The following is a 14,839-nucleotide window of genomic DNA, read 5'->3' on the forward strand; positions in this document are numbered from 1 at the left end:
TGATCAAGACCCGATACATAATTCTGTGAAAGAAGACTGCTGCTGTGGAATACAGTATTTAGAGCAATATTAGTTATTTGCTGCATCTGGTTAGAGCCTCTAAAAGCAGTGGGACTGAAATCCCAGAGATAACTGAAGGCAAACAATGGTGAGGTACACTGTAGTTTTTCTAAACATCAAATAATTGTAAGATAAGCCTTAGCAAAATATCTTACTGTGTCATTTCTATTTCTAAATGCAATTCTTCACCTTCTGCCACGATGGCTCTCTTTACCAGTGCAGCACTAGTGGTTAAATATCTCTTGTCTGCAACATCTGTTAAGAACTGGAGGGGTTTCAGACTGTGAACTGTAAAACTCTGATAACAAGACAGTAAGCCTGGCCCAGTGACCCAAAACAAAGGAAGCAATGGATGTAAAAGGGTAATGCTGGGAGAAAGAAGGAAAGTTCTGAATTAACCTGGGATGATTATGTGTTCTGACAGAATGAAGTAACTCCTACTCACTATACTAAAGCTACATGGCAGCAGAATGGAACAAAAACAGATGTAGACTTTGCATGCAGTAGATAATAGAGTATCTTCTCATACATGAGTAAGTAGAGCTGCTGGAATAAATTCCGTCAACAGCCACTAAAAATACAAGTAATTAGACATATATTTAATATACCAGATTTAATACACATCCTTATGGAAAAGTCCATAAAGGTATAGCATAAAATCACAAAGGAGCATGCATACTTTCCATAAGATGTTTTGTTATGTTTATCTACGGAATATATTATTATTATTATCCCTATTACAGCAGCTCCTGGTGCAGCTTTGCACCATCCACATACCATTTCTATTAAAAGCTATGGAATAGCTGTATAAAGAAGGGGTTTGCTTGTTTTAATCTCCCAGTGCCCCTGCTGGCTCTTCCAATTCGTACCCCTTACAGTTAGGGGGACCGACGGAAGCCATAACCCACATATTACTGGGTTCCACTGGACAGGGATCTCCTCCTTCTCCCAGAAGGATGATTACTGGTCCACCTTATATCTCTCACTTTCACTGGAGTCTCCTGGCACTGTTGAACAAATTTATGTTACCTACGTAGTAGTAGCCATAATACTATGCTGTTCAAATAGCACTCCGCTGTGCTCCCCAGCTCATGCACTTCCCCGGCCTCTGACCAACTTCACCATGATGAAATGGAGTGCAAACAAAAAACTATGCAAGTAACATAAACACATCTCTAGCAATTCACCACAGAACCCTTACTGCTCTTATAGCAGGCATTCACTTTGCCACTGCTGCACAGGTATTAGCCTTGCCTGAAAGCAAGACTTAGACATGACATGGTCATGCACGTTGATAGCCTGCTCTATACACATAAAAGGGTATTACGATCATCTTAGATGGCCTGTGTATTGCTTGGCCAAACACTCTCAGCAAAGAAAAGCTCAGTAGGATCCAAAGAAACAGGTATTGTTTTCACTGGTCACTCAGGGAGTTCAAGAGTTTTGAGGCAGATCTGGTCAAGACATATTGGCAACAGTTTTCAATGCAGCTAAGTGCTATAAGAACGGCACAGTCAATAGTACTGTGTCCTCAAGCAAACTTTGACTATTCACACCATTTTCCTGATGACACCCAGTCAGGCTGATAGTACACTGTGCTTAATGATACCTGCCGCTCAGAGTAATTCTAAGGTCAGGACACTGCTGCCCATTTTTCAGCCTCAGAGTTAGCAATAAAGTACTAACAGGCATTAAGACAGGTAAGGCTTATGAAAGCAAACTTGAAAGGCATGGCAGTGAAATCCCAGACTCCTATGTCTATGTCTCTTTCACACAATCACTATTGCTTTCCCCAGAGCTTGCTAATGCCAAATACAGTCACTATGTTTGTATACAACCTATGTGAATACACACATCTTCATGTTCTTAGACTTGGCTTCCTGGCTAATGGTTTCCTCCTGGCTTTGAGGATTAAACTTCACTGAAAGGCCTATGGAAACCCCAAGCACTTACCGTTCTTGCTATTATCTTGTGTTTGAGGATAGACAAAAAGAGCAGCAGCACATTTGAAGGGTAATCTTCATATGGGGAAGAATGAAAGCCTGATGCAGTTACCGTTTTTAAACAGAAGTGTGGGAGCCTATGGAAAAGAACATAAATAGCCAAAGGAAACTAATCTTTGGGGTGTGTACTACCCTCCCAGACTGTCCATTTCCCATTCGCCTTGTCAATTTTCTTGTGTTAGTTTTAAATGTTAGGGATTGTTAGACACAGATAAATATGGTACCAATGGTTGTACCTTTTCATGCAGTGAAAAAAAAACACTGCACCCTGTAAGATTCTTTTTCTTCTACTCAGGAATTTATTAAAACTAATTTTCAACTACAGGAACTGTTGCTGGGTTCTAATTTGAGCTGAGTCTTTTAAAGGACCAATCTGTTCATTAGAACTCCATAGTTTGGTTTGCACATTTGAGAAAAGGGAAGCGATGTTTGACTTGATATAACTGAAGTTTGCCCATATTTCATAATGATGGTTGAAATTCTGGTCGTCACCGGATCTGAGAATGTCATGTTATCGGTTGAAAATGCAGATAGTAGCATCAAGTTCTGAAAGACACACTAAGTGAAAACAAATATAATAATTCCCCAAATGCCAGTGTAATAAATAATATTACAGGAAACATTTGAAGAGATTTGAAACTATCCTCTGAAAATTTCCTTTTGTGACATTCAGTTCAAGACATAGGAAGGGGCTTTTTCTGGAATTACTTTTACAAATACTTTAAAATAAATATTCTCAATATATAATACCCTTCTTTTCTCACATCCCTTAGAGTCAAAATGTTTGCTATCATTCTGCTCCAGAACATTTTCTGTTTCCAAGGAATTCCTGAAGCTTGCTGGCTCACCATGATGGAAACGGTACCCAGGTTTGTGCCTGAAAGGGATCCCAAGAAAGCTCTCATGCAGATGAAAATTTGACAGTTGTCCCATTATCAGTGTAATTACACTGGTGTGTCAACGTGGGAAAGAAAACTGTGTTTATCTGTTTGAGGAGTTTCTTTGGTTCAGCAACTGTCCTCTCCTGATATTACTGCATACCACTATTATCAAATGGAATATCTGAGCCTTATTTTTCAATAGGAGCGCACTGTAGCAAGGTAAAATGTTAAGTTAGGCATGCAGAAATGTTTCTTATGTGAATCTAGGGAAGGATGTCTGACTGACGGGCAGAGAGAGAAAAGTCTATTTATATAAAAACAGGCAGTGTTGATGGAGTCTTCTTCCCCTTCTCTTCTCCTGTTTCTTCCCCAGTGCCTTGCCAACATACCTTATGCTTAATTTGCATGGCCTACAATGGCAGGCAAGAGAGCAGTTCAGTCTCAAGTCCATTCAGCCTTTACCCTCTCTTCCAAATCTGCAAACGAGCTTGCAGATGTCTCTGCAAACCATTGGGATTCTTGAATTCTTCACTGAATATTTTCCCATAAGGCACCAAAGGTCTACTTGACTGTTGATGATTTGACCTGCTATCAGATAGTCAGATAAAGACTCTGCATGCCAGTTAGGAGAAGATAAAGATCAAGCCAAACATCATCTGTCCAGCATTCAGGATCTTCTTCCTGCACCTTTATCCATGAACAAAGAAAGTCACTTGCAAATGCCTCTCAGCCTAAGGACTGAGACTATTGTACAAATGTTTCACTCCCAGCGACCATTCTCCAGTTCATGCGATGAATTCAGTGTATAAGCTAATGAATCCATACAGTGAAGGACAGCTACTCCACTGTGGTGACAAATTTTGAGATCCCAAAGCCTTACAAGACCAATTCAGAAGCCAGTTAAGAACAGAGGGACTAACGTTAAGAATCTTACGTTAAGTTTTATCTTCCCAATTTTCTAGGCAAAAAGGTACAATGACAAATGAGTTATGCATTAAAAATGGATGTCCTTATGTGGAAAAGTTGTAAGAATAATATCACTGTCCAGTAAACCAGGAAAATATGAATGTAGATGGCATGGTTTAAATCTCTGTATTCTCCTAAAATATCTTCTAATGTTGTTATAGCAAATATAGCTGAAACACTGCAAAAATTAGAAAGCTGGTTTCTTCCATTTTACACATTCTTAGAGGTCCTTTCTGCCATTAGCCTTAATGTCTGTTGTGATTACGTGGTGTTTCTATATCTTGTGCAAAATGTCTGGCTTGAAGCAAAAATATTGTAGTATGTCAAATAAAACAATTTTAATACCAATCAGCTGCACTAATTGGAATGACAGTGACATTCTGCACTAAAGAGTGGAAATACCTTACAGACAAGAAGCCTGACATTTGACTGAGATTCCCTACTTAGACTTATTATATTGTTTAGAAATGCAACCCCTAAAATCGCAAACATAGGATTCAAAATATGTTAGCGCAGTTACAGTATTTGTAAAATGACTTAAATCTTTCACACACGAAATTCTGCTTATAGAAGGACCTTGACAAAGTAGTTCTCCCCTTACACTGTGAAAGAAGGCTCTCCTTTTAACAATGTTAATGCAAAAAAGAAAAAAAACACACTACTGACTTAAAAATAAATGTTTCCTACGATTCTACCTTCAAAATCACTTTTATTTTATAATCTCAGTTTAAAAACTGGGATTTTTTTTTTCTTTCTTTGAGCAGACCAAGCAAGAAATTCTGCCAGCCAGTAGAGAAAAATGGTAGTTATCTGCCTGCAGGAGGAGTCCTTGCCAGTTTACACACATCTATAACCTCCTCATCTCAGGGAGATGAGATTGAGACCAGGTATAAAACCCTTGTTTAGTTTGCATGACCTACTCACTCTTCTGAGAAGACTAAATGTCAGGTCTGGTGGAATTTTTGTAGTGTAGACACTTGTTCACTAAAAATCAATCAACACTAGCAGGGAGAATTGTGTAAGAAAGAAATTATAAATCCAAAAGAAATAACAGTTGATAATAACTATTAACTGGATTAAAAGCTGCTTTGGGATGGAGGTCACTCCCTTTTCCAGGTACTATCCATCTTAGAAGACCAATTTATGGTGACTCACAAATGCTAGAAAACAAAAGCCATTCTGGATAGGAGAACATTTTCAAAAGTCATAACTCTGGGAATAGAACTCTGGAATTCTTAGTCAACTCTGGACAGCAATCACAGACTGCATTTCTGAAGAAATCTCTAGAACAGATACCTCAACTGAGACACAAACTACTTAGATGAATAGCTGCAACACCTTTGGCTTCCAACAGGAATCTTGTGTGCTGAATTTCCCCCAACATAATTCCCTAAGCATCTAAAACTGAGAACAAAAATCAACATGCCTAAAATGACGATGTTTAAAATTCAGATCTCAATCTTTCTGCACTTTTCCTTTTCCTAGCAATTAAATAGGATAAATGTTTAATTAAGAAATGTTAAAAAAAAGCATACTCCACAGAGCTAAGGACATTAAAAACTTACAATGATAAAGAAGTTCAGAGTATTTCTGCCATGTTAGTTCACCGATGATTAAATTGGTTTAAATATTAGCTATAGTTAGGGCTGTGCAAAACAGACTTTGTTTTTCAGAAATTACACAGAACTTTTCAATTTCATAGAATTCTGCACTGCCTCAGTTATGGGCTTCATTTGCAGTGCTGATTAAGTAGATTTTTGCATCAAAAATGCAAATGTATACACATTTTTGATGCAAAATACTCTTTGCTTGAATGCTGTTATGTGTGCTGTGATACTGGCCTGTTTGCGCTCAACAAATTTTTCTGTGTTACTGAAACTTCACAGTACATTATGGGCTCAAAACAGACCCACTTGGGGATAAAGAAAACATCCTTAAAGTTATGCAAAATATTCATAACAAAATGCAAATACTGTTTACAGTTTTCAGCATCTCAGTATAGCAACTCATATTCTAAATTGCAACCAGCTAGAAGCTATATGGAAAACTTTTAAATCAGTCTCTGTGCTGGATACTTATATCGTTCTCTTGTACAACAAATGTTGCAAAAAGGCTGGGCCCAGCATTAGGTATAAAAATACTACTTTTAGAGTAAGATAGTGGTTTTAGATACATTTAACACTGACACATTCAGAACGAGATTAATTTTTACCGAGAAGATTTCCTGAGAAGGGCATTTAGCCAGACAGGACTGTTTCCTCTGGGGGAGAGAAAACCTATAGTTAAAGGATTGAATTTTAATACCACCAATGTTAAATCGCACCAAAAATGAATTGGGGCCAAAATAATTATTCACATCACACACTGCTGGGCAGTTACAGATTGATGTATTTACATTTTGCCAGAATAAGCAATGCCTTCTGAGAAATATAAACCCCTGCTTCTTTTACCCTCGCATCATTGATGAATACAATTCTTGTCATTGCTCACTGACATAGCGAATACACATCCTCTCATCCCTCCATGCATATTTACCTTGCTGTCTCCCTTGCACTAAGTAAAAAGTCCTCCACATTTAGGACACAATGTTCTGTTTCCTAGCATGCTGCATCAATAAACTAATGACACTTCTGTCAAGTCTCTCTTGTGGTCAATTCTGCCTCCTCAAGAGATGTCCATAAAACTGACTATTTCTCTCCACTGTACCTAACTCAACCTCACTGGTTCACAAAATGATTCTGGAGAGTGAGAAAGAGAAAACAGTTATATTGCAAAGACTGTCAGCTTGTAGAAAGACAGGAAGCTATATGGATGAGAATTCCACCACGCTAAGATATATTTGTTCAGTTCTGCACCTCAGGTAACAGCCATTGCCATTTTTCAAAGAACAGAGGTAAGTGAAGTATGGTTTAAAAGTATATACTAACATGCAGGGCTTCATTGGGGTGGAGTCTATCTGTATGAGTGAAGATGGTTGCTTCCATGAAAATTATAACGACCTAGTCTCACCGTTTCAGTTTGCTGAATTTTGTTTCTTTAGAAAATTCTCCCACACATTCTGTTGGATATTCCTTGCTTTTCCAGTCTGAAAATGTGTAGTGCAGATGTTCACTGGTAACTTCAATTTTCTGCTCTGCAAAGGGCAACCATCACAGTGGCAACTGAAATTATGTGGAGAGAGACAAACTAACTGAAAGAATACTGGATGAAACACACAGTGGAAGGAAAAGATTTCAGAATTTGCTCCACAAGTGAAAAAAATCTGAAGTTCAACAGAAACCTTTTGGTTTAAATTAGGCATCAGATCCTACCTGATCTTTCACACATGCTCCTTTTTACTCTCAGGCACCTGCAACTGATCCTCCATGAAAGAAAGATGATTAAAATCAAAGTGAAAGAAAATAATGACCATGTTGGTCCTGGATTGTACCAAAATTGCAGGCTATGTCTTCATTAGGAGCAAATGCTTTATTAATGTAGGAAAGCTAGTATACTTTGCAAGGAAAAAAACTTCATGATCACAGATCTATGTTTTCTATAATTTGGTTCCTTGATTATACAATGTACTACAGTAAAAATATAGTTTTGCTGACACAGCAGATTTTACATTAAAGGCTTCCCCTGCTTAACAAGATCAGTAGGGACTGATGTCTCTTACCTACCTTGATCAATGACATACATCAGCTGAAATTGGCCGGGTACACCTCTCCTCAAATGTTACAGTGTTCATCAATCTGGCTCAAACTGAAAACCAATAACGGTGAAATTATTGAGCAACAACAAAAACCTGGTTGAGTGAATAATCCTAGTAGTAAGCAATATCTAAGACTAATCCTGGCATAACTCTTCTACCAGGTGTTTTAATAATATGCATAAATAGATTTTATTCAAAGGCCAAAATTTTCTAACAGTCCAACCAAACCAAAGACACCAAAGACAGCATTCAACAGATGCATTTTTATCACATTCCAAGTTCTGTTTACTTTACATTTAGTGTTATAAATTTTGCTTCACAAGAAATTGTGCTTGACCCTCAGATTTGAGTCTGTGTAGCTGCAAGTTTGAATCACTTGTTGGACAAGACCAGGGAACAGATCAAGAGACCTTTGATCTACTATGTCAGTTCTTTGCCAAATGCAGGGATCAAGACCACTCAAGATTTTACACGGAAAAACACATTGTGAGCTCAAGGCAAAGACAGTAACTAAATGAATGGGAAAAGACAACGCTTCCCTGATACAGTTCACTGAAACCCATAAAAATGAAGTTTATCCTTTTTAAAATGTTCCTTTGTGTAAAAGGGATTATACCGCCTATGATTTAGTGCTTCTTTAAATGGTTGCTGCTGTAAAAGTAAGATTACAGAAATTAAATGATTTAGGAAGAAAATACAAGGACACATGCAAAAAACCCCTAAAAGCACCTGAACTAGTTTTTGCTGAATTATTTAGCATAGCTATGTTCTTGCCCCCTTTTGTAACTTGTGTCTACTCCAGTTCGTGATTATTATATTCATGAAAAATTCCTGTTTAAAAAAACGCTAAGTCACCTCACTTCAGCATGTACAGAAGTCTTACAATACAGAAGTATTTCAGTGGCAAAGCAGTTTCTCCTATTTCCACATTTTAAAAAGTTAGACATCTAATTCCACCTTATATTTAAAAAACATCCTTTAAATTAAATTTAGCTTTACATATTGTAAAATGGCATTACAGAACCCTGTTTTCTAAGCTATGTCTGCTTGTTTATGGCATTTGTTAAGTGATTTCTTAAGACACGGTTGGTATATGGTCTGCTTTACAGAGATGTGGGCTGAATTTTGTTAGTGTAGTGCTGTGGCAGTAATGCCTAAAGATGACCACCAGATCTTAGCGGGCAAGAAAATAATGGTTATTATTTTAAAAATGCAATTGAGACAGTTGGAACCCAGTTCTGGGTGACTGAGCAAATTAACCCCTACCCTTTACCCTTCCCCCACACCGGCACCTTTCACAGGCTGCGCAATAGCATTAACCTTATGGACAAACATGCTGGTACTTTGTACTGCAAACTGAAGGATGAGAGCTGAGCAACACCTTGTGTTAGATGATAAAACCAACCATATGCTGTGAGTTTGCTCCTTTTTTTCCTTAATATAGCAGACTTTTTCTCTCTGTGCTACCAATTTCCATGTTTTCTCTTTGAAGCATTTACGTATTCTCAGTACTTTCTGAAATACCAGCTTTCATAAATCACTTTATAACACTATTTTATATGGATCTTGTTCTTCCTCATTATTTCTTTCCTATCCTTTCTGGCATTATTTGTTATACCAAATGTTGCTTTCCAGTGTAAATCATGAAGTTCCTCGAGATATTTTTACCAGTATGATTGAGAGCTGAGACTGACAGCTGATTATCACCGTTCCACTTCCTTTTTTTGTCGATCCTTTGCTATTAAAAAGTTAGATGCTGGTCTCCCACTCACTTCAACTGGAGATAGCTCTTTTCTACCAAGGTATACTTTGAACATCCAGTTGGGTAGGAATGCTATAATAAAGTAATTAATAAGTTATGTTGTTGTGAATGACTGCAGATTATTCATTTTTGTTAAGTGACTGTACTGTGCAAGTATAATGTAGATGATTCAAAAGGCATTTCCGCTATGTTTAGTGAAATCCACAGTAACTAGATACTTGGAAATATTTTCTCCCAAACAGAATCCATGCCCAGTTTTGTAATAAAGAATTTATAAAATAATTTTTAGCCACCTGATACCACAATTAAGCTTACCGTTAAGCATCAGAATATGAGTAGCTAAATGCAGGGAACAAGCTACTTTTAGGAACTAATGAGATGAAAAAATTTATGTCATAAACCAACACACATTCTATCAGCACATAAAGGGTATGAAAGAAAGCAACAAATTTCAATAAACTCATACAATTGATATTATCCTTTTTTTTCCAGCAATTTCATCGTGCTTCAAGAATCAAAACTTACATGAAGTTAAATATTTATGTGGGCACTTGCAGATGGTTTGGAGAAACTTTTTATGTGAAGAAACTTTGCTTTTGATGGAGAACTTATCTTTCATTAAAATTATAGATATGGATAACTATAATTTAAGATATAGATGGGGAATGATTCTGAAGTTCACAGAAAAGCTGCCGTTTATTTCATTCAGTTTCAGAGTACCAGCCTGAAATCAGCAGAGCCAGGCTTACTATGCATGACCTACCTGCAGCATCCAGATGATTGACTATAGTACACATAAACATTACAATAATACGTTAGGTGACTGCTCTAATAACGCTAAACTGAACAGCATTTTGGATGTCTGGCTTGGCATATTAACCAGACCTAAAGATCCAAATATGAACTAATTAAGGCTCTCTATAAATTATAGAAGCTACATTTTGTATCTTATCACTACCTAACAAAAACTGATGTGCTGCTGCTTCTATTGGCTCTTGAAGTAGGGGTTTGTTTCCCCTAACACCTGCATTTTTAGCTTCTGGTACCAGTAGGTCATAAGAGGCTATAAATTACCCTCATTACCTTAATAATCACAGGATTGCTGAATAAGCTCCATTCCATCATAACATAATCACATTCCAGCATCTGCATCAGGCTTTAAGACTTCCTACTGCTCCTGAGGAATAGTGATCTGAGTCAATCAATACAGAAAGCATTAACATTGTGCAACATATTGTGTATGTGATAGACACACTTGCACATCATTACAGCAGCAATATCTCAATGATAAACTTATGTATCTAAAGTGAATCGATACAAATTTTTGCTTCAAATAACACATGCAGGTCGTAACAACAAAATGTGTTTGTTGTACTTCATTTGAGTACATTACTATTTTCAGTATTTTTTTCTTTCCACTGCAATTCACTGTTCAGAATTCTACAGGTGTTAGTGCTGAGGGAACGTAAATGGGTTTGCAGACTAACTACAGAAATCTGCTAATGTCTCACCTGGGAGAGGGAAGACAAAATGGATTTGGACCAATTTATCTAGTAAATGCAAGGAACAATTTCTTTGCCAGCCTTTCAAAAATCAAGCTGATAACAGGATAACCTTGTGCAGTTTTGCTAATCTATCTTTACTTCAAAGGCGATGAAATTAAAGTCAGAGTCTAAATTACTTACTCTAGGTTAGTAGTTGGGCTAAGAACAGAATCAAAGGACCATTACCACCAGCTTTATGCTGTATCGATACACAGGGCTCTTGGATTGCACAGAATTCCTCCACGTTGTTCAAATGTAACTAAAAATCACCTCGTTAATGTCTTTTAAATTGTTCTTAACCTTCACAGTGCAGAGAAAGCTGAAACATGTAAACAAACTGCTGCAATAATGCCTTCCTGAGCCTGCAGTGTAAAACTGTGCCTTTGTGGAAGCAACAGCTCCTTGCTTCTCAGGGAGCATCCAAGCGAGCAGAGAGCATTCCCTTCCCCCTGCTCTGCCTTCCTGCCCTGCTGGGAACTGGCCTACAGCAGCATCTTGCTTTCTGAAATTCCATTCCAAGACCTGCCAATCCATATGCAACGCATGCCTCCCGCACTGCTCCGAAGGCAGATAACAGGACTTCCCCGAAGCACAGCCTGACGAGCTGATAGATCTGTCTGCTCAAACTGCTCCCGCAGAGGCCCGGTGCTCAAGCCGATCTGCGATGTGTGAGGGTCTGTGGTTTCGGTCTTCGCTTGGGTAAGACTGGGTTAAAGTGAAAACTACAACAGAAGAATAGAAAAGTCACCGTTTTACTGATGTGGATCTTCTTTCCGCATCCTTCTCATTCACTAGTTGTGTATTTTTTCCCTGAGTGTTTCTCAGCTATAATAGTTCAATGCCACCTTTTTCTGCTTTTCATTTGATGGTGAGATGTTTTACATCAACAATTTTTCTCAAAAAAATGAAAACTAAAAGGACATAGCTCAAAGCATTTCAAATCATCTCTGACTACTTTCGGGGGGGGGGGGGGCAGAATAAACAAGACAGCATTATAACTCCTGTAGAAACTGTCTAACCCCACCAGTTTACCCTTTTCAATTTTACACTTTTCATAAACAGGGAGTAAAATATTTGTTTAGACTTAATGATGCCATGACTACTTACTTATATTTCAGCACTACTACTGCTACTAAGCTTTATTTCTAACTGGCAACGATAACCTGTGATGATGTAAAATTCTCTTGAGTGTAAAAAAACAACAAAAAAATCACAATCTCAATCATTATCAATTTAGTCTCATGCTTCAAAAATCTTCACAAAAAAAGGCTATTCATTGGGCAGACTGCTTGGAACAGTGTAAGTTCCTCTCTTTCCCCTTAAATAACACATCGGCAGACTTCTGCAGTTAGACAGCCTGCAAGCCTAATCATAATTTCTTAGCACTCAAGAATTTGAGCACAACTCTGGACAGTGAAGTGCAATGGAGAAAAAAATACTCACACAGAAGTATATTCAGTTGAAATGTAAGAACTCTCTTAGTCTTAACTTGCTTATGCTATCTGAAATAAAAATTATTTTATTCATATTTGCAAGTGCATCTCCTGCTAAGAAAAAGATGCTATGACTCTTTCAAGACCCATCACCTAGACACAAAAGAAGCTATATAAAATATTGTGTTACTCTCTTTTAGGTACTATTTGAAACTCATTATATCTTGCTCAAATTATTGTTCACTGGAATTAAAACTATAGCTTATTGGAAGACATTTTAATTAGTTTCAGGTAAAATACATATTACATTTACACATACATTGCCTATGATTAAATTACGTCTTTCTTGGCTTAACAGAATTTTGAAATATTTCTGGAAGCACAATGTTCATTTTGCCATTTATGTTACCCCCAGCTTTCACAATTCCACAATCTTCATTAAAGTATAACAGATCAGTTTCAAAATCTATTATGCACAGTGCCAAATGCACGCAGGCAAATTTGCCTCTCCTGTTTTTCTGTTTGGTTTTAGTACTACTCATTACATGCAGTGCAAAGGCCTTTTTACAGATTTGTCATTACTTTTTGCCTTTGTAATCTCATTTCTCCTCATGGCACTGAATTCAGTCATTGAATTCTCATTACTTTTTTATTTAGTCTGTATTTTTTTTTAATCTGCAAATACTGCTGTTCTTTAAGTTGACTGATCCTGTACCACTTAAGTAAAAGAACTTTACTTGAACCAGTATGGAATCAAGCCGCTGCAGATTTAAAATGTTATTTCTTTAAATTTACAACTTTATTCATTGTTTATAATACATATACCTTTGGTTAGCACTTGCTTTCATCTCCTCAAAGAAATCCTTTTCCCTTTTTACCATTCCAGCAGATAAAGAATGTTTGAGAAAGTGTGACCATTAACAATTTCTTCCACAAACGAAATGGCTCCTGAGCCACTGCAGGGTATCTGCGTCACCAAAGCGCTAAAACAATAACAGCCCGACATGAATCTCTAACGCCACTGAATTGCCAGTCTGATAATTATTCATCAAGTCATCCTTGTACTCTCAAAGACTGTTTAAAAACATACATTTCTGAATGTTGCAGGAGTAACTTACACAGGTCAGAGGCCTGGGTATGTGGGGTTGGTGTAATGTCAGTGCAGAATTAGAATTAGTTTACACCAGATCTGACCAATGCCTTACTGGGACCAGGTCTTATTTCTTTTTTTTTTTTTTTCTTAAGGACTCGGGCACTTTAAAAAGCAGACAAGCACCCACAGGGCTTTTCAGTCATCTGTGCCTCACAGATAATTTGCCCCGTAAGACTCAGAGATCAATTATTTCAATGAAAGAAAGTTGGGCACATTGCCCTTATAAAAACCTGGCCCGAAGACCCGGCTTTACTGCTGCCTCGCTGTGAGCCCATCTAGAGCAGCACACTGCAGGCTGATGTGAGCTGCTCCGCATGTGCCCTGAGCAGGCGGGGTGAGAGCCAGTTGAAACCAAAAAGCTGTGTGATTTTGTTAGCATGGCGCCTGAGATAATATCCTTTGCCTCTCAGATGGTTTCTTAGGCTGGCCTAGTTACTACACTAACACAAATAAACAGCTTTCAGTACCTTGTGAATTTAAGTGGACTGAATTAGTGTTTGGTCACAGCCTACAGGCAAAAAAAATCCCTTATTTGGATTTTTTCGTCTTAATCTTAGTTTCACATCTATTGAAAGGGATTAATTACGGCCATTAAGTACTCATCAAATAATTCTGAGCAAATCAACTGAACGGTTTTATAATTTTACTACAGCCCAGTAATAGTGACTTAATTAAAAAAATGCAGAAAGGCTAACTTTGAGATGATGACTGGAACAAGTAACAGAGGGGAGGAGTATAGCTCAAATTTACAGAAAGTATCCAAATGTAAGAAAGAAGTCTATCTATGTGGCAGAGCGCCATAACTTGCTATCAATCTGAATTTCACATACAGGATTTCTTAAGCATGTGAGGAAGCAACAGAAATAATTACCATTGAGAAAGGTACTACGGTACCTGCTACTTGTTTCAGACAAATTCTGCCTGCCAGTCTCCCAAAGGCAAAAATATCTGAAAGGATGATGGGAATCCCAGACTCCCACACTACAAAGTCAAGAACATTTACCTAAAAATAAGGAACAAGAATATGGTGTATGTAGGACACCATTACTATATTTTTCTTCATCATGACAATCATAGGATTTACATTACTAGCTGGCACTTAGAAATTGTCATTTTTTTTTCATGTTAATACCATAAGAAAATAAACCTCTACTGCTTTAGCATATCTCAAAAATAGTGCATTCTAACGATAGTTCAGTTCATTAAAAATAAAATGGTGCCTTCGATCATCCCTTGGCATATCTTTTCCATATATAAAAAGTTACTTAAGGAGTGTTGTATCAACATGGCTGATCATATTCATCAGAATTCCATTCAATTAGAATCTGAAGTACCTATTGCAG

The sequence above is a fragment of the Nipponia nippon genome, unplaced genomic scaffold, assembly GCF_047370975.1.
Source record: "Nipponia nippon isolate SJK-2023a ecotype South Korea unplaced genomic scaffold, ASM4737097v1 scaffold_12, whole genome shotgun sequence".
NCBI classification, from domain to species: Eukaryota; Metazoa; Chordata; class Aves; order Pelecaniformes; family Threskiornithidae; genus Nipponia; species Nipponia nippon.